We start from the raw sequence: 22,235 nt of genomic DNA, 5'->3' as shown, positions 1-22,235 counted from the left end.
AAAGGACTGAATTCAATCCTAGACAAAATATGCTACATTTATTCACTAATCACTTGTCTTAAAGAAAATCAAATACACAAGATTTGACAAAACTGAAATCCTACCCTTTAGATACAGCCACTATCAATCGTATCATATTTTTCTCCCAGTCTTTGTTTGCTATACAATGTACGTATGCCCACTGAGTCAGCGGCTGTCCATACTCTAGGGAGCTGTTCCATAAGTGGGACACTTTGTTATGAAGAGGGAGCCCAGACTCAGCACAGCCTGTCTCTAACCCAGCTGTGCAGGAGAAGTGTACAGGCTAACAGTCAGGTTCCACTTTGAGTCCTTGGGTGTGGGCTACAGGAATTGACCAATGCTAAGGCTTATGGTAATGTTATCCAATACAATAAAATAGCTCCCTGATTCTTATTTGCTTTTGGCCTTGTTTAAGCAATGACACCAGCACTGACAGATATGACCTGTACTGTATACGTGGGGTCTCAAACCTCTCAGAATCTGTAGCTGACCAGGAGAATGCAGGTCTTGAGGTGAATTTCACATTAATGACTGTGCCAAAGTCAACTGATAAGTCCAGCCATAGCTGCCCTGGATTCTGTGATCATTAAGGCCACCTGATGGGCAAGGTCTGGACCTTTGTAGATGCTAGGACTTCCAGCCAAGGATACGAATGCAGGGACTCCCTTGCTCCATGACTGAGGATCCCTTGGCTGAGTTGTAAGTGCAGGTCAGGGATCCAGAGCATCCATATTGGGACCAACCCCTGGGTTCTCAGTTTGGCTTTTCCACTTAGGAGATCAAGAGCTTAGAACATTTATCTCTGCACCATCTCCTTCTGAGGAAAAGGAATATTAACCAAATCTGGGCAACAGCTGTGTTGAGGGAAGAACATGCAACCAACTTCACAAAACAAGTAAGGGTTCTGTGCCTGAGCTAACCTTAGGTACTTCAAAAGAACTCCGTAAGTATCTTAGCCCCTTAGAGCGGATGAAAGCTATATTAGAGTTCAAAGTAACTTGTCCCAATTCCCTTAATCTGGAAAACTGAAACAAAATTCTACAGCAGAGGAAGCCTCATAAACACAAAGCACCTGCCTGGGTATACCCCAGCCTTGGAAGAACTGGGAAGGATAAGACCAAGGCAGGCCTGAGGAAAGGTCAGAGGGTAGGCAGGACTGTGGGGTGGGGAGCAAGAGCAGGGCTGTCTGGAAGGAGCAGTGGGTTGTAAGAAGAGCAGTGACCCTGGGTCCTGCTGCCCTGAGTCTCTGTCCTGGGCCTGGTCAACCCCAGGAGACCAGGTCAGCAGGGCTTTGAAAGCAAGTGTGTGAAATAGCCCAGCAGCACCTTCACACTGTCCTCTAGAATTCCTGCCGGCCATGAAGGGTCTTTAGGGGCAGCTGGACGTGGACCCCTCTCAAATGGAAGCATGTCAGCACATCAGCCTTGGGGAAATGGAGAGGCTGAGATGAGCTCAAGGAGACTGAGCACATGCAGTGTTCCCAGAGCATGTGTTCTGTGACCCATCCATCTCTGGGACTGTCCTTTACAAGAGGAACTAACAGTGAGGACAAAACATGAGGTGGAGCCACAAGTCCTGAAAGTGCAGAGGGAGACAGTTCACTTCTCATCCACCACCTCACCCTTTCTAGAAGAACTTGGTCTCAAGTTTCAAGGGCCCATGAGTGTTTTGACCCATGAGTGTTTTGTTCTGTCCATCATGGGTCAATATGCAAAAGAAAACAAACTCTCCTGTGCACAATACCCTACATGTGCTAACCAGAAAACAAACTTCCATATTAGGGAGTGACAAGCACAAGAAAGAGCAGCTCATGTGCAAAAGATCATTTTTGATGAGCAAATCAAGAAAATGTGATTATAGAGCACAGTCACGTCTAAGGACACAATTGCTTTCTATTGTATCATTAAAATATGAAAAAAACAAGTCCGAACTCTACACATATTTTATTCTTCTTTCTGATTTCATATCCACCTTCCTCAGTCTCCAAAGCAGGAGATATAACCCTAAAGTTCCAGGAACCCTCTGCCATTAGATCCTACCTAAGTGTTGTTCCTACCTGTATCCTTTTCCTTATCACGGCCACAAATGCTATCCAGAGTCGAATCTGTAGAAACACGAACATGAATTTACAAGTCTTATGGATACATTTAAAATGTGACTAATGTGACTGAGTAATTGGATATTTTATTTGTTTTATTTTAATACTATGAGTTAATCATTAATTGACTTAAATAAATTATAACAGGCACATCTAGCTAGTGGCTACCACACTGTAATACACATCCCTCTCTTTCTCTCTCTCCATATATATATATATATATATATATATATATATATACCCATTCAAGATGGCTGTTTGCTGATGGTTTATCAAAGGAAAAACTTGTGCCCAGTGAAGTACTTAGTCCAAGAGGTAAGAGGGATGCGTCACTCTGCTGGTTTCCCTGGTAACCGATGAGCCCAACTGCTGTCAATTCCCCCTTTAACTGGTAGCCTGCCTATTCCGCCCAGAGTGAAGAATGCTCCTACTGCTGCTGCTGCGTTCTGACTGCCATTGGCTATCTACAGTGGGATGTCTCTCCAGGACTACATTGCTTCTGACGTGAAAGATCTCCCATCTATTAAACCATGAATGTCTCTGTCCCTGATTCCAGGCTCTGTTCTTAGCCCTGAGGTTGAGCAAGTACAGGGCTTGCAGGTGTGAGAGGTGCAGCCCAACACATTCTGCAGGGCAGTTTGCTGGCCAGATTTGATGATTCATTTGTAGGTGTTTCCTAGGATCAGGCACACTTGCCAGGCACTCATGAGACCTTGGGGACACTGAAACAGTAATGTCAACACCCAGATCCTAGAGGAATTCCCGACAGGTGTTCCACTTGAGGGGAGAGGTAATGAGCATGGCCCAGTGCACCTGTGCTAGACATAATTGGCGAGCAGGTGCAGAAGGGAGGGAGGGACATTCACTCACTTCATGAGGCCAGCCTTTTCACCACTGCCTCTGAAAAATCCAGGGAAGGAAGGGACAAAATGCCCTTAGAAGGTAAATGGCCTGTACACTGAAAACTACAAACCACTGCTGAAAGTATTTAACAAGGAACAAATAATTGAAATGGCATATCATATTCATAGACTGGAGATTTCTTATTGTTGACATTTCTACACTACCCAAAGGTAATTATAAATTCATTGTAATACATATCAAAATCCCAATGTCATTTTCAAAGAAATAGAAAAAAAAAGATCCTAAAATATATATGGAAACACTAAGGAGTCCAAACAGACAAAACAATCCTGAGAACAAAGAACATAGATGGAGGCTTCTCACTTCCTGTCTTCAAAACACACTACAAAGCCACAGGAATCAAAACTGTATAGTACTGACATAGAAACAGATACATAGGCCTAAAGACCAGAATAAATAAATCCCAAGAAAACTCATAGATACAGGGCCAAATGAAATTCACCAAGCTTCTAAGACAACAAATAGGGAAAGTATAGTTTTTTCAACAGTCAATAGGATGAAAATATAACTTACAGAAAGATTACAAACATATATCAGAAAAGGAGCTAATGTCCAAAACATCTAAGAAAAACACTACAACTCAAATGCAAAATACATTAAAAAATTAAAAAGGGTAAATAAATGGGTTAAGAAATGTGCAAAGACTTAAATAAGACATTTCCTGAAAAAGACATACAAAAGAGTAACAAATATAGGAAAAGGTTCTCAACCTCACTAATCATCAGGGCAATGCAAATGAACACCTCACACCTGTTAGGCTGTGTATTATAAAGAAAAAAATTAACAGTTTAAGGCCAAGATGTGGGGAATTGGAAACTTTGTACACAGCTGGTGGTAATGTAAAATGGTGCAGCTCTTGTGAAAAAGAGTATGGGTGTTCCTTATAAAATTATAAACAGAAATATCATATGATTCAGCAATCACAGTTCCGGGTATATATCCAAAGGAAGTTAAATCAGTATCACAATGAGATGAACTTAGGTTCATTGCAGCATTCTCCACAATAGCCTAGATATGCAACCAACTTCACAAAAAAAGTAAGTGTCCGGTGCCTGAGCTAACCTTAGGTACTTCAAAACAACTCCGTAAGTCTCTTAGCCCCTTAGAGAGGATGAAAGCAATATTAGAGTTAAAAGTAGCTTGAACCAATTCCCTTAGTCTGGAATACTGAAACAAAAGTTCTACAGCAGGGGAAGCCTCCTAAACACACAGCACCTGCCAGGGTTTACCCCAGCCTTGGAAGAACTGGGAAGGATAAGCCCAAGGAAGGCCTGAGGAAAGGTCCGAGGGAAGGCAGGACTGGAGTGTGGGGAGCAGGGGCAGGGCTGTCCGGATGGAGCAGTGGGTTGTAAGAAGAGCAGTGACCCTGGGTCCTGCCGCCCTGAGTCTCTGTCCTGGGCCTGGTGAATTCCAGGAGACCAGGTTAGCAGGGCTGTGACAGCCAGTGTGTGAAGCGAGCCCATCAGACCCTTCACACAGTCCTCTAGAATTCTTGCCGGCCATGAAGGGTCTTTAGGGGCAGTTGGACGTGGAGCCCTCTCAATTGGAAACCTCTCAGCACATCAGCCTTGGGAGGTGCTGAGGCTGAAATGAGGAGACTGAGCACATGCAGTGATCCAAAAGAATGTGTTCTGAGACTCATCCATCTCTGGGAGCGCGCTTTCCATGAGGAATAAACAGTGAGGACAAAAGTAACATTAAGCTACAAGTCCTGAAAGTGTAGAGGGAGAGAGTTCAAGTCTCATCCACCACCTGACACTCACTATAAGAACTTGTTCTCCAGTGTCAAGTGACTATGGGAGTTTTGTTCCCACTAGGATATGGCCATCATACGTGAATGTAAAAATGAAATCAAAACCTTGGTGCAAAATACCCTCCAGGTATCAAACAGAAAAGAACCTTTCATTTTTGGCAGTGAAAAAGCAATGAAAGAGTAGTCTTGTGAGAAAGAAAATTTCTGAATGGCAAAGCAAGAAAAGATGACTATAAGCACAGTACAGTCAAAAGACATGGACACAATAACTCTATTATATCATTAAAATTTGGAAAGAACAAATCAGAATTCTACACATATTTCCTTCTTCTTCCTGATTTCATGTTCACCTTCCTTCATTTCTAAAGAACCGGGTGGAATCAAAGTGTTCTAGGAATTGTGTCCCTTTAGATCCTACCTGAGAGTTGTTCCCTATGTGAATCGTCCTCAGCATCACTGCTATCTATGCTCTCCACCATGCATTTTGTACAAACACAACTATGAGCCTAAAGTTATCATACAAGTTGACCCACCCATTTCTCCTACTCGACTTGCTGGCTCACACAGCATCACCCTGGTCTTCCCTCCAGGTTCTCAGACCTCCCCTGTGCTCTGTGCAGACAGAGTCCTTCAATAAGATATTGATCACAGTTGAAAATTTCAAATGAGGAAGAGATGCTGAGAAATTCACCTTCCAACCCCTCACTTCTATAGACCCATTTATAGCTTTCACCGTCAACTTTACCAACCTGAAATTCCAGATGTTACAGACACACTTGGAACATGGCTAGTGTGACCAAGCAATTGTGTGGTTTTTGCATTTTTTAATAGAATGATTTAATTATTTTTCGAACTAAATTAATTATAAATAGAGACATTTGGTTAGTGGCTACCACACTGGAAAGCTCAGCTCTAAGAAATCCAAAGATGAGATAGAGGCAACCAGCCACCCCTCCCCTGGCTGTTCCTTACGGCAGAAAATTTGATGGCCTGATCTGATCATTCGTATGTAGGTATATCTTGGGCTCTTGTACCCACGCCAGGCATTGCGAGAGTCCTTGTGGACACTGAAATAGTACAGTCAACACTCAGATCCAAGAGGAATTCCCAGCAAGGGGCCCAATTGTAGACAGAGGTGAAGGGCATGGCCCAGTACACCTGTATTAGACATAATCAGAGAGTAGGTGCAGAGGGGCGGGATGGATTTCACTCTCTCCATTAGTCCATCCTTCTCACCCCTGACTCTAGAGGACCTGAGGAAGGCAGTGGAAAAGGCCCCGTAGGAGGTGAAAAAATTGTATACTGAATACTACAGGACATTGGGGAAAGTAATTACAGAAGAGACAAGTAATTGGAATGACATACCATGTACATAGACTGGATTATTAAATACTGTTGGCATTTCTATACTACATAAAGGGATGTACACATATATCACAACAACCCACAAAATTCCATGTCATTATTATAGAAGTGGACAGAATTCGAAAATACATATGGAACACCCCCAAGTAGATAAAACAATCTTGAGAGCAAAAAGCAATGATGGAGATTAACACTTCCTGAACTCAAAACACATAACAATGCCACAGTAGTCAAAATAGTCTGCTACTGGCATCAAGACAGTGAGATAGACCAATGAAATATAATAGAGAGACCCCAAATAAACGCACATATATATGGCCAACTGATCTTGGCCAAGGTTCTAAGATTACCAAGTGAAGAGAGGATAGTCCCTTCAACAATCAACAGAATGAAAAGGCAACATATAGGATGGGAGGAAATATGTGTAAACCTTGTATCTGCATAAGGGACCAATATCCAGAATATATAAGAAACTACTACAAGTCAATTTCAGAAAAACACGGGCAAATAATGGACTTTAAAAATGGGTAAAAAGCTTCACTAGACATTTGTCCATAAAGACATACAAGTGGTCAATCTACATATGAAAATTTGCTCGACATCGCTAAGCATCAGGGAAATGGAAATGAAGCTCCAAGGAGATATCACCGACACCTCTTAGAATGTGTATTATAAAAAGACAATGAGGGCCTCACGGTTGGCACAGTGGTTGAGAGTCCGCATGCCGAGGCAGGGGACACGTGTTTGTGCCCCGGTCTGGGAGGATCCCACATGCCGCTGAGCAGCTGGGCCCATGAGCCAGGGCCGTTTAGCCTGTGCGTTTGGAGCCTGTGCTTCTCAACGGGAGAGCCCACAACAATGAGAAGCCCGTGTAATGCAAAAAAAAAAAAAAAAAAAAAAAAGAAAATTAACGGATGCTGGCAAAGATGTGAAGAAGTGGAACTTCTGTACCCTATTTTGTAACCTGAAATAATGTAAAATGGTGTAGCCGTTATGGAAAACAGAATGGAGGTCCCCCAAAAATTATTAAGAGAACTCTCATAAAATCCAGCAATCACTCATTTACGTTTATATACAAAGGAGATAAAACAAGAATGTCCAAGAGATATCTACAATCTCATGTCCATTGCAGCATTATACACAATACACAACATAGGAAAACTGCCTAGTGTCCATGGGAAGATGAATTAATAAAGAAAATGTGGTGTATACATAGAGTGGAATGTCATTCAGTCTTTGAAAAGGAAGGAAATCCTGCCATTTGCAGCAACACGAAAGAACTTGGAGGACATTTGTAAGAGTGAAATAAGCCAGTCACAGAAGTTCAAAAACTGAAAGGAAGCTCCGAGAAGCAGAGAGTAGAAGGGTGGTTCCAAGAGCTGGCAGGAGGTTGACATGGGAAGTCTCTGTTCAATGGTTAGAATGTGTTATTTGCAAAATGGAAAAGTTCTAGACACATGCTGTACAACAAGGTGCATGTAGTCAACAGGACTGACTGGACATTTCAAAACCTGTTAAGACGTTGGATTTTATCGTATGTGTACTCTTATAACAATAAAATATACATATGTAAAATAAATACAAAGTGGAAAAAGGGGAAAAAAGAAGAAAAATAAGGAAAGGGAGTCAACAGAGTGAAAGAAGAAAGCAGGAAGGGTCTCGAATGTACACAGGTATCAGGAGATAATGGGAGAGAAGGTCCTCTCCCCAGGCTTTAAAGAAGACATCTCTCCAGAGTTCACTCCAGCAAGAGGGGGATGTCCTTTCTCTTCCCCATTCAAGCAGAAGTGCCAATAGCATCCTAAGTGTGGCCCAGGCTGTGCTCAGGTGTACACTTTTCCTTGATGTCTAAACCAAGCACCCCTGACTCCCCATGGCTCAGGTGCCCTTCCTGTATCTCCTTCCACTTCTCTAAAGCATTTCCCTCTTCAAGTCCAGCCCGAGGCTCCAATCCTGTCCTCACACGTGGGGTCCACTGGGCGGGTCTCTGCGTTCTTAAGAGCCTCCCTGTGAGTAGCAGGCACTGAATCGCACATCAGGGTTCCCCTCAGCACCATCAGGAAACCACGACCTAGGGATTGAGGATTTCTAGAACAACTTTATTCATACACAGTCTCTTGGGTAAACAAGTGACATTTTACAATCAAGCATTTTCAGTGTTTTCTTTGGTGGGGAAAATATTGACACATATAAGGCAATCATATTCTATTAAAGTATGTATTTCTCAAAGGACTCACTATCGAAAAAAAATTTTTAAGTATATCTTTCCATGTTTTAATTGACTTTACTCCCAGAATTGTTTGCTTGCAAAACGCCTTCAGAAAATACCAAGAACCTACTTCATCTGGCAGTTTGCACAGCAACATGAGTGGAGATGCTCTTGTCACACTGCTTGGTTTCTCTGTCCCACCTTGCAAAGCACAACCTCCTCTCCGCCCTCCTGGGAAGGGAGTCAGTGCCCACCCTGAGCTCAATCCCTGGGGTAGATCTCTTGGTTCTGTCTTCACTGTACGCAGTGTTTCTTGCCCAGCACACAGAAACAGGGCCGGCACAAGTGATGGAAGACAGACTTTCCACAGGAGAAGGACATTGCGTTTCCTTAGCACAGAATCCGATAGTGAATATTAGCCTCAAAGGAGAAAGGTGGAGTGAATTTCCTCCATCTACTCCTGGAGGCTCCTTCTTTCTCGGACTCCTCCAGAACTGGGTGTGGCATGTGGGGACAAGCATGGGCTCCCTACAAAATGATGGAGGCCTACCTAAAACAAGGTGCTTCAGGTAAGGGGGGAGGACTCATCCCGAAGCTCTAATAGGAAAGAGTTAGAATGAGGGAAGTGGTAGAGAGTTGTATCATAACCATTCAGAATGCTATGAGACCTACTAAGAGATGAGATTTCTTATTAAATGAAGTTGTAATTGACCCAGTAGTAGGGATTGTGAAATACAGTTTTGTTCACTAAGAATCCAGTCATGGAGCAACTAAGCCCGTGCACCACAACTACTAAGCCCGTGCTCTAGAGCCCGCAAGTCAAGGCCAAGATGTGGGGAATTGGAAACTTTGTACACTGCTGGTGGGAATGTAAAATGGTGCCGCTATTATGGAAAAGAGTATGGGGGTTCCTTTTAAAATTATAAACAGAAATATCATATGATTCAGCAATCACAGTTCTGGGTATATAGCCAAAGGAAATTAAATCAGTATCACAATGAGATGAACTTATGTTCATTGCAGCATTCTCCACAATAGCCTAGATATGTAACCAACTTCACAAAACAAGTAAGGGTCCTGTGCCTGAGCTAACATTAGGTACATCAAAACTACTCCGTAAGTCTCTTAGCTCTTTAGAGAGGATGAAAGCAGTGTTAGAGTTAAAAGTAACTTTTCCCTATTCCCTTAGCCTGGAATACTGACACAATATTCTACAGCAGAGGAAGCCTCATAAACACACAGCAACTGCCAGGGTTTACACCAGTCTTAGAAAAACTGGGAAGGATAAGACCAAGGCAGGCCTGAGGAAAGGTCAGAGGGTAGGCAGGACTGGAGTGTGGGGAGCAGGGGCAGGTCTGTCCGGATGGAGCAGTGGGTTGTAAGAAGAGCAGTGACCCTGGGCCCTACTGCCATGAGTCTCTGTCCTGGGCCTGGTGAATTCCAGGAGACCAGGTTAGCAGGGCTGTGAGAACCAGTGTGTGAAGTGAGCCCAGCAGCCCCTTCACACAGTCCTCTACAATTCCTGCCGCCCATGAAGGGTCTTAAGGGGCAGCTGGACGTGGACCCCTCTCAAATGGAAGCACCTTCAGCACATCAGCCTTGGGAGGTGCTGAGGCTGAAATGAGGAGACTGAGCACATGCAGTGGCCCCAAAGCATGTGTTCTGTGACTCATCCATCTCTGGGAGCGCATTTTCCATGAGGATTAAACAGTGAGGACAAAAGTAACATTAAGCTACAAGTCCTGAAAGTGTAGAGGGAGAGAGTTCAAGTCTCATCCACCACCTGATACTCAGTATAAGAACTTGTTCTCCAGTGTCAAGTGACTATGAGAGTTTTATTCCCACTAGGATATGGCCATCATACGCGAATGTAAAAAGGAAACCAAAATCCCTGGTGCAAAATACCCTCCAGGTACCAAACAGAAACGAACCTTTCATCTTTGGCAGAGAAAAATCAATGAAAGAGTAGTCTTCTGAGAAAGAAAATTTCTGAATGGCAAAGCAAGAAAAGATGACTATAAGCACAGTACAGTCAAAGGACATGGACACAATAACTCTATTATATCATTAAAATTTGGAAAGAGCAAATCAGAATTCTACACATATTTCCTTCTTCTTCCTGTTTGCATATACACCTTCCTTAGTTTCTAAAGAACCGGGTGGAACCCAAGTGTTCTAGGAGTTGTCTCGCTTTAGATCCTACCTGAGAGTTGTTCGCTATCAGAATCGTCATCAGCATCACTGCTATATATGCTCTCCATGATCCATTCTGTACAAACACAACATGAGCATAAAGTTATTATACAAGTTGACCCACCCATTTCTCCTACTCGTCTTGCTGGCTCACAGAGCATCCCCCTGGTCTTCCCTCCAGGTTCTCAGACCTCCCCTGTGCTCTGTGCAGACAGAGTCCTTCAATAAGATATTGATCACAGTTGAAAATTTCAAATGAGGAGGAGGTGCTGAGAAAATCACCTTTCAACCCCTTACTTCTATAGACCCATTTACAGCTTTCACCGTCAACCTTACCAACCTGAAATTCCAGATGTTATAGACACACTTCAAACATGGCTAGTGTGACCAAGCAATTGTGTGGTTTTTGCATTTTTTAATAGAATGAGTTAAGTCTTGTTTGAACTAAATTAATTATAAATAGACACATTTGGTTAGTGGCTACCACACTGGAAACTCAGTTCTAAGAAATCCAAAGATGAGAAAGAGGCAACCAGCCACCATTCCAATGGTTGTTATTTACTGCAGAAAATTTGATGGCCTGATCTGATCATTCATATGTAGGTATATCTTGGGCTCTTGGACCCAAGCCAGACATTGGGAGAGTCCTTGTGGACACTGAAATAGTACAGTCAACACTCAGATCCAAGAGGAATTCCCAGCAAGGGGCCCACTTGTAGACAGAGGCGAAGGGCATGGCCCAGTACACCTGTATTACACATAATCAGAGAGTAGGTGCAGGGGGAGGGAGGGATTTCAATCTCTCTATGAGTCCATCCTTCTCAATCCTGACTCTATAAGACCTGAGAAAGGCAGTGAAAAACACCCCGTAGGAGGTGAAAAATTTGTATACTGAAAACTACAGGACATTGCTGAAAAAAATTAAAGAAGAGACAAGTAATTGGAATGACATACCATGTTCATAGACTGGATTATTAAATACTGTTGGCATTTCTATTCTACATAAAGTGATGTACACATATATCGCAACAACCCACAAAATTCAATGTCATTATTATAGAAGTGGACAGAATCCTAAAATACATATGGAACCCCCACAAGTAGATAAAACAATCTTGAGAGCAAAGAGCAATGATGGAGATTAACACTTCCTGAACTCAAAACACATAACAATGCCACAGTAGTCAAAATAGTCTGCGACTGGCATCAAGACAGTGAGATAGACCAATGAAATATAATAGAGAGACCTCAAATAAACGCACATATATTTGGCCAAGGTTCTAAGATTACCAAGTGAAGACAGGATAGTCTCTTCAACAATCAACAGCATGAAAAGGCAACCTATAGGATGGGAGGAAATATGTGTAAACCTTGTATCTGAATGAGAGACCAATATCCAGAATATATAAGAGACTACTACAAGTCAATTTCAGAAAAACAGCAGGCAAATAACTGAGTTTAAAAATGGGTAAAAATCTTCACTAGACATTTCTCCATAAAGACATACAAGTGGTCAATCTACATATGAAAATTTGCTCAACCTCGCTAAGCATCAGGGAAATGGAAATCAAGCCACAGGGAGATATCACTCACACCTGTTAGGATGTGTATTATAAAAAGACAAATAGATCTTCCGTGGTGGCACAGTGGTTGAGAGTCCGCCTGCCGAGGCAGGGGACACATGTTCATTCCCCGGTCTGGGAGGATGCCACATGCCGCTGAGCGGCTGGGCCCATGTCCCATGGCTGCTGAGCCTGTGCATTTGGAGCCTGTGCTCTGCAACGGGAGAGCCCACAACAATGAGAGACACGTGTGCTGCAAAAAAAAAAAAAAAAAAAAATAAGAAAGAAAGAAAATTAATGGATGCTGGCAGAGATGTGAAGAAGTGGAACTCCTGTACCCTGTTTTGTACCCTGGAGTAATGTAAAATGGTGTAGCCATTATGGAAAACAGAATGGAGGTCCCTGAAAAATTATTAAGAGAACTATCATAAAATCCTGCAGTCACTCATTTAGGTTTATATACAAAGGAGATAAAACAAGAATGTCCAAGAGATATCTACAATCTCATGTCTATTGCAGCATTATACACAATACACAACATAGGAAAACTGCCTAGTGTCCATGGGAAGATGAATTAATAAAGAAAATGTGGTGTATACATACAGTGGAAAGTCACTCAGTCTTTGAAAAAGAAGGAAATCCTGCCATTTGCAGCAACACGAAAGAAAGTAGAGGACATTTCTAAGAGTGAAATAAGCCAGTCACAGAAGGTCAAAAACTAAAAGAAAACTCCGAGTAGCAGAGAGCAGAAGGGGGGTTCCAAGAGCTGGCAGGAGGTTGACATGGGAAGTCACTGTTCAATGGTTAGAATGTGTTATTTCAAATTGGAACAGTTCTAGATACATGCTGTAAAACAAGGTGCATGTAGTCAACAGGACTGCCTGGACATTTCAAAACTTGTTATGAAGTTGGATTTCATCGTATGAGTATTTTTACAACAATAAAATACACATATGTAAAATAAATACAATGGGGAAAAAGGGGAAAAAAGAAGAAAAATAAGGAAAGGGAGTCGACAGAGGGAAAGAAGAAAGCAGGAAGGGTCTCGAATGTACACAGGTATCAGGAGATAATGGGAGAGAAGCTCCTCTCCCCAGGCTTTAAAGAAGACATCTCTCCAGAGTTCACTCCAGCAAGAGGGGGATGTCCTTTCTCTTCCCCATTCAACCAGAAGTGCCAACAGCATCCTAAGTGTGGCCCAGGCTGTGCTCAGGTGTACACTTTTCCTTGATCTCTAAACCAACCACACCTGATTCCCCATGGCTCAGGTGCCCTTCCTGTATCTCCTTCCACTTCTCTAAAGCATTTCCCCCTTCAAGTCCAGCCCGAGGCGGCAATCCTGTCCTCACACGTGGGGTCCACTGGGCGGGTCTCTGAGTTCTTAAGAGCCTCCCTGTGAGTAGCAGGCACTGAATCGCACACCAGGGTTCCCCTCAGCACCATCAGCAAACTACGACCTAGGGATTGAGGATTTCTAGAACAACTTTACTCATAGACAGTCTCTTTGTTAAACAAGTGACATTTTACAATGAAGCATTTTCAGTTTTTTCTTTGGTGGGGAAAATATTGACACATATAAGGCAATCATATTCTATTAAAGTATGTATTTCTCAAAGGACTCACTATCGCAAAAAATTTTTTAAGTATAACTTTCCATGTTTTAATTGACTTTACTCCCAGACTTGTTTGCTTGCAAAGGCCATCAGAAAATACCATAACCTATATCATCTGGCAGTTTGCACAGCAACATGAGTGGAGATGCTCTTGTCACACTGCTTGGTTTCTCTGTCCCACCTTCTAAAGCACAATCTCCTGTCCGCCCTCCTGGGAAAGGAGCCAGTGCCCACCCTGAGCTCAATCCCTGGGGTAGATCTCTTGGTTCTGTCTTCACTGTATGCAGTGTTTCTTGCCCAGCACACAGAAACAGGGCCGGCACAAGTGATGGAAGACAGACTTTCCACAGGAGAAGGACATTGCGTTTCCTTAGCACAGAATCTGATAGTGAATATTAGCCTCAAAGGAGAAAGGTGGAGTGAATTTCCTCCATCTACTCCTGGAGGCTCCTTCTTTCTCGGACTCCTCCAGAACTGGGTGTGGCATGTGGGTACAAGCATGGGCTCCTTGCAAAAGGAAGGAGGCCTGCATAGCACTAGGTGCTTCAGGTAAGGGGGGAGGACTCATCGGGAGGCTCTAATAGGAAACAGTTAGAATGAGGGAAGTGGTAGAGAGATGTATCATAACCATTCAGAATGCTATGAGACGTACTAAGAGATGAGATTTCTTATTAAATGAAGTTGTAATTGACCCAGTAGTAGGGATGATGAAACCCAGTTTTGTTCACTAAGAATCCAGCCATGGAGCAAATAAACCCGTGCACCACAACTACTAAGCCTGTGCTCTAGAGCCTGAAAGTCACAACTACTGAGCCCACGTGCCACAACTATTGAAGCCCATGCACCTAGAGCCCGTGGTCTGGAACAACAGTAGACACCGAAATGAGAAGCCCGCGCAGTGCAACGAAGTCCCAACACAGCCAAAAGAAAAAAAAAATAATAATCCAGTAAACATTTGCCTGGGTTGTGATAGGATTTGTTTTCCTGGTTAAATGAGGCTCAATTGGTATAAAATCAATGCAGACCCTGAAAGTGTACAGTTTATTTACTTTTATATCCATACCCATTCATGATGCACTGTTGATGGGAATATATTTTAGAAAGTTGGCACCAGTCACAGTGATGTTTAGGGGAACATGAATCAAGGGAAAGACAACACAAAATGTTCACATACACACACAGAATCATCCCACTCATTTCACATACAGACACACCCAGTCTCATGCACACAAACCTACACCACCTAACCGTAATACAGACTCTTCCTGGGACTATAGTAATTGGTCACATTACCTGTAAATCACTTTCTGTCACCAGGGCCCCTACTCTCATTCCCAGCACAAATTTGGAATCAGTTTGCCCTCTACACTAAAACCAGCAAGAATGTCCCACTTTCTCATCTTCAAAGTTCTTCCTCCCCAAGTGACTGATTCCAGAATACATACTGTTTACACGTTCTGTGAAGGCCACCTGTAATTACAGAAGAGAAAACACTATGAGGATAAGATCACAGAGATGCTCAGGTCTTTTGTTCATTTGCTGACAGTAGAAAACCTCATAAGAAACAGTGGTCCAGGGAACCCAGCAAGGGTTATCAGAGCAAACCTACTCAGGCTGAAAGGCAAGAACTTTGCTGGGAGGATGGAACTTCCAAGTCCATTTACGTTGGAAATTACAGAATTCTTTGCCTAGAGGAAAAATCGCTGCAGGAGAGAGAGCTCCATACTCTACAGGCTGTAATGGATGCTATCAATTTTAATGTCCTGAGGAATCAGGAACCAAGGGTTGGTAATAGACTCTCACTCCACATTCTCCCAACCAAGGTAATTGTATGTATCTGGAAGGAATACCCTCAAATATTCATAACTTAAATCTATTGAAAGAGAAATAAAGCAATATTTCTATCTCAGACCAGAAAAAATCCAGCTTACCTTGATGATCCACGGAGGCTTTTCTTCTGTCCTATCACGGTGCAGGTCAACCGCCACATCCTCAGGGAGAGCTGGAGGGACACAGAGTAACTGTCAGGACACTGGTGATGCTGCTCAGGAATTACTCAGGGGCTTTCTTCTCGATGAGGACATGGGGTGGTGTGTATGGATGTGGGAGGTTAGTAAGTGTCGGCTGAGCTGGTGTTGGGCCATCCTCTTTGGGGGATGAAGGAAGGCAAAGGACAAGAGGAAGGAAATGAAAACAGAGCTTTGGCTTTCTAGCTAAGGGGAGCCTAATCAGAAGGGAAGGGTCGATCTAAAAAATGGTAAACACTAAATTGCATGCTCTGTGTCAATGACACAGACCCATGACCCATGCTTTGAGCTTCTGCTAAATTGCCACTGTCTCTTGATTCTTCACAGATCACTCTTTACCCAGCATCCACAATTCCAGCTACTGCATTTATCATGTCTTCTGTTGTATAATATTTTATACTTGATTAACAGCAACCTCTATTAAAGGACTGAATTCAGTCCTATACAAAATATGCTATATTTATTCACTAATCACTTGTCTTAAAGAAAATCAAATACACAAGATTTGACAAAACTGAAATCCTACCATTTAGATACAGCCACTATCAACCGTATCATATTTTTCTCCCAGTCTTTGTTTTCTATACAATGTATGTATGCCCACTGAGTCAGGGGCTGTCCATACTCTAGGGAGCTGTTCCATAAGTGGGACACTTCGTTATGAAGAGGGAGCCTGAACTGAGCACAGCCTGTCTCTAACCCAGCTGTGCAGGAGAAGTGTACAGGCTAACAGTCAGGGTCCACTTTGAGTCCTTGGGTGTGGGCTACAGGAATTGACCAATGCTATGGCTTATGGTAATGTTATCCAATACAATAAAATAGCTCCTTGATTCTTATTTGCTTTTGGCCTTGTTTAAGCAATGACACCAGCACTGACAGATATGACCTGTACTGTATACATGGGGTCTCACACCTCTCAGAATCTGGGAGCTTACCAGAATTCAGGTCTTGAGGTGAATTTCACATTAATGACTGTGCCAAAGTCAACTGATAAGCCCACCCATAGCTGCCCTGGATTCTGTGATCATTAAGGCCACCTGATGGGCAAGGTCTGGACCTTTGGAGATGCTAGGACTTCCAGCCAAGGATACGAATGCAGGGACTCCCTTGCTCCATGACTGAGGATCCCTTGGCTGAGTGGTAAGTGCAGGTCAGGGATCCGGAGCATCCATATTGGGACCCACACCTGTGTTCTCAGTTTGGCTTTTCCACATAGGAGGTCAAGAGCTGAGAACATTTATCTCTGCACCATCTCCTTCTGAGGAAAAGGAATATTAACCAAATCTGGGCAACAGCTGTGTTGAGGGAAGAACAAGGTAGTGTTCAGGCAGTGTGCAGTGGTGATGAGCTTTGTTGACAGGTGAATTGTGCTGTGTAAGAGGGAAATATCTCCTCAGGAGATATAAATGTAAAATGATGCCGCTATTATGAAAAAGAGTATGGGGGTTCCTTATAAAATTATAAACAGAAATATCATATGATTCAGCAATCACAGTACTGGGTTTATATCCAAAGGAAATTAAATCAGTATCACAATGACATGAACTTAGGTTCATTGCAGCATTCTCCACAATAGCCTAGATATGCAACCAAATTCACAAAACAAGTAAGGGTCCAGTGCCTGAGCTAACCTTAGGTACTTCAAAACAACTCCATAAGTCTCTTAGCCCCTTAGAGAGGATGAAATCAATATTAGAGTTAAAAGTAACTTGAACCAATTCCCTTAGTCTGGAATACTGAAACAAAAGTTCTACAGCAGGGGAAGCCTCCAAAACACACAGCACGTGTCAGGGTTTACCCCAGCCTTGGAAGAACTGGGAAGGATAAGACCAAGGCAGGCCTGAGGAAAGGTCCGAGGGTAGGCAGGACTGGGGTGTGGGGAGCCGGGGCAGGGTTGTCCGGATGAAGCAGTGGGTTGTAAGAAGAGCAGTGACACTGGGTCCTGCTGCCCTGAGTCTCTGTCCTGGGCCTGGTGAATTCCAGGAGACCAGGTTAGCAGGGCTGTGAGAGCCAGTGTGTGAAACGAGCCCAGCAACCCCTTCACACAGTCCTCTACAATTCCTGCCGGCCATGAAGGGTCTTTAGAGGCAGTTGCACGTGGAGCCCTCTCAATTGGAAGCAACTCAGCACATCAGCCTTGGGAGGTGCTGAGGCTGAAATGAGGAGACTGAGCACATGCAGTGATCCCAAAGCATGTGTCCTCTGACTCTTCCACCTCTGCGAGCGTGCTTTCCATGAGGAATAAACAGTGAGGACAAAAGTAAGGTGAAGCTACAAGTCCTGAAAGTGTAGAGGGAGAGAGTTCAAGTCTCATCCACCACCTGACACTCACTATAAGAACTTGTTCTCCAGTGTCAAGTGACTATGACAGTTTTGTTCACACTAGGATATGGCCATCATACGTGAATGTAAAACTGAAACCAAAATCCTGGTGCAAAATACCCTTCAGGTACCAAACAGAAACGAACCTTTCATTTTTGGCAGTGAAAAAGCAATGAAAGAGTAGTCTTGTGAGAAAGAAAATTTCTGAATGGCAAAGCAAGAAAAGATGACTATAAGCACAGTACAGTCAAAGGACATGGACACAATAACTCTATTATATCATTAAAATTTGGAAAGAACAAATCAGCATTCTACACATATTTCCTTCTTCTTCCTGATTTCATATTCACCTTCCTTCGTTTCTAAAGAACCGGGTGGAACCAAAGTGTTCTAGGAATTGCCTCGTTTTAGATCCTTACTGAGAGTTGTTCCCTACGTGAATCGTCATCAGCATCACTGCTATGTATGCTCTCTACCATGCATTTTGTACAAACACAACCATGAGCATAAATTTATTATACAAGTTGACCCACCCATTTCTCCTACTCGACTTGCTGGCTCACAGAGCATCACCCTGGTCTTCCCTGCAGGTTCTCAGACCTCCCCTGTGCTCTGTGCAGACAGAGTACTTCAATAAGATATTGATCACAGTTGAAAATTTCAAATGAGGGAGAGATGCTGAGAAAAGCACCTTCCGACCCCTCACTTCTATAGACCCATTTATAGCTTTCACCGTCAACTTTACCAACCTGAAATTCCAGATGTTACAGACACACTTGAAACATGGCTAGTGTGACCAAGCAATTGTGTGGTTTTTGTGCTTTTTAATAGAATGATTTAATTATTGTTTGAACTAAATTAATTATAAATAGACACATTTGGTTAGTGGCTACCACACTAGAAAGCTCAGGTGTAAGAAATCCAAAGATGAGAAAGAGGCAACCAGCCACCCCTCCCCTGGCTGTTCCTTACTGCAGAAAATTTGATGGCCTGATCTGATCATTCGTATGTAGGTATATCTTGGGCTCTTGGACCCACGCCAGGCATTGCGAGAGTCCTTGTGGACACTGAAATAGTACAGTCAACACTCAGATCCAAGAGGAATTCCCAGCAAGGGGCTCAATTGTAGACAGAGGTGAAGGGCATGGCCCAGTACACCTGTATTAGACATAATCAGAGAGTAGGTGCAGAGGGGAGGGATGGATTTCACTCTCTCCATGAGTCCATCCTTCTCACCCCTGACTCTAGAAGACCTGAGGAAGGCAGTGGAAAAGGCCCCGTAGGAGGTGAAAAATTTGTATACTGAAAACTACAGGACATTGCGGAAAGAAATTAAAGAAGAGACAAGGAATTGGAATGACATACCATGTACATAGACTGGATTATTAAATACTGTTGGCATTTCTATACTACATAAATGGATGTACACATATATTGCAACAACCCACAAAATTCCATGTCATTATTATAGAAGTGGACAGAATTCGAAAATACATATGGAATACCCCCAAGTAGATAAAACAATCTTGAGAGCAAAGAGCAATGATGGAGATTAACACTTCCTGAACTCAAAACACATAACAATGCCACAGTAGTCAAAACAGTCTGCTACTGGCATCAAGACAGTGAGATAGACCAATGAAATATAATAGAGACCCCAAATAAACGCACATATATATGGCCAACTGATCTTGGCCAAGGTTCTAAGATTACCAAGTGAAGAGAGGATAGTCTCTTCAACAATCAAGAGAATGAAAAGGCAACATATAGGATGGGAGGAAATATGTGTAAACCTTGTATATGAATAAGGGACCAATATCCAGAATATATAAGAAACTACTACAAGTCAATTTCCAAAAAAGACGGGCAAATAACTGAGTTTCAAAATGGGTAAAAAGCTTCACAAGACATTTCTCCATAAAGACATACAAGTGGTCAATCTACATATGAAAATTTGCTCAGCATTGCTAAGCATCAGGGAAATGGAAATGAAACCACAAGGAGATATCACTCACACCTCTTAGGATGTGAATTATAAAAAGACAGTTAGGGCCTTCCGTTTGGCACAGTGGTTGAGAGTCTGCGTGCCTATGCAGGGGAGACGTGTTTGTGCCCCGGTCTGGGAGGATCCCACATGCCACTGAGCGGCTGGGCCCGTGAGCCATGGCTGCTTAGCCTGTGCGTTTGGAGCCTGTGCTCCACAACAGGAGAGCCCACAACAATGAGAGGCCCGTGTGCTGCAAAAAAAAAAAAAAAAAGAAAAGAAAAGAAAAGAAAAGAAAATTAATGGATGCTGGCAAAGATGTGAAGAAGTGGAACTTCTGTACCCTGTAGTAATGTAAAATGGTGTAGCCATTATGGAAAACAGAATGGAGATCCCCCAAAAATTATTAAGAGAACTATCATAAAATCCAGCAATCACTCACTTAGGTTTATATACAAAGGAGATAAAACAAGAATGTCCAAGAGATATCTACAATCTGATGTCCATTGCAGCATTATACACAATACACAACATAGGAAAACTGCCTAGTGTCCATGGGAAGATGAATTAATAAAGAAAATGTGGTGTATACATACAGTGGAATGTCATTCAGTCTTTGAAAAAGAAGGAAATCCTGCCATTTGCAGAAACACGAAAGAACTTGGAGGACATTTGTAAGAGTGAAATAAGCCAGTCACAGAAGGTCAAAAACTGAAAGAAAACTCCGAGAAGCAGAGAGTAGAAGGGTGGTTCCAAGAGCTGGCAGGAGGTTGACATGGGAATTCTCTGTTCAATAGTTAGAATGTGTTATTTGCAAAATGGAAAAGTTCTAGACATATGCTGTACAACAAGGTGCATGTAGTCAACAGGACTGACTGGACATTTCAAAACTTGTTAAGACGTTGGATTTCATCATATATGTACTTTTACAACAATAAAATATACATATGTAAAATAAATACAAAGTGGAAAAAGGGGGAAAAAGAAGAATAATAAGGAAAGGGAGTCAACAGAGGGAAAAAAGAAAGCAGGAAGGGTCTCGAATGTACACAGGTATCAGGAGATAATGGGACAGAAGCTCCTCTCCCCAGGCTTTAAAGAAGACATCTCTCCAGAGTTCACTCCAGCAAGAGGGGGATGTCCTTTCTCTTCCCCATTCAAGCAGAAGTGCCAATAGCATCCTAAATGTGGCCCAGGCTGTGCTCAGGTGTACACTTTTCCTTGATGTCTAAACCAGCCACCCCTGACTCCCCATGGCTCAGGTGCCCTTCCTTTATCTCCTTCCACTTCTCTAAAGCATTTCCCTCTTCAAGTCCAGCCCGAGGCGCCAATCCTGTCCTCACACGTGGGGTCCACTGGGCGGGTCTCTGAGTTCTTAAGAGCCTCCCTGTGAGTAGCAGGCACTGAATCGCACACCAGGGTTCCCCTCAGCACCATCAGCAAACTACGACCTAGGGATTGAGGATTTCTAGAACAACTTTACTCATAGACAGTCTCATGGTTAAACAAGTGACATTTTACAATGAAGCATTTTCAGTTTTTTCTTTGGTGGGGAAAATATTGACACATATAAGGCAATCATATTCTATTAAAGTATGTATTTCTCAAAGGACTCACTATCGCAAAAAAATTTTTAAGTATAACTTTCCATGTTTTAATTGACTTTACTCCCAGACTTGTTTGCTTGCAAAGGCCATCAGAAAATACCATAACCTATATCATCTGGCAGTTTGCACAGCAACATGAGTGGAGATGCTCTTGTCACACTGCTTGGTTTCTCTGTCCCACCTTCTAAAGCACAATCTCCTTTTCTCCCTCCTGGGAAAGGAGCCAGTGCCCACCCTGAGCTCAATCCCTGGGGTAGATCTCTTGGTTCTGTCTTCACTGTATGCAGTGTTTCTTGCCCAGCACACAGAAACAGGGCCGGCACAAGTGATGGAAGACAGACTTTCCACAGGAGAAGGACATTGCGTTTCCTTAGCACAGAATCTGATAGTGAATATTAGCCTCAAAGGAGAAAGGTGGAGTGAATTTCCTCCATCTACTCCTGGAGGCTCCTTCTTTCTCGGACTCCTCCAGAACTGGGTGTGGCATGTGGGTACAAGCATGGGCTCCTTGCAAAAGGAAGGAGGCCTGCATAGCACTAGGTGCTTCAGGTAAGGGG

This window comes from Mesoplodon mirus, assembly GCF_964341445.2.
Source record: "Mesoplodon mirus genome assembly, contig: HAP1_SCAFFOLD_666, whole genome shotgun sequence".
In the NCBI taxonomy this organism is placed as follows: Eukaryota; Metazoa; Chordata; class Mammalia; order Artiodactyla; family Ziphiidae; genus Mesoplodon; species Mesoplodon mirus.
The sequence above is the reverse complement of the archived record's forward strand: the minus strand, read 5'-3'. Positions refer to the sequence as shown.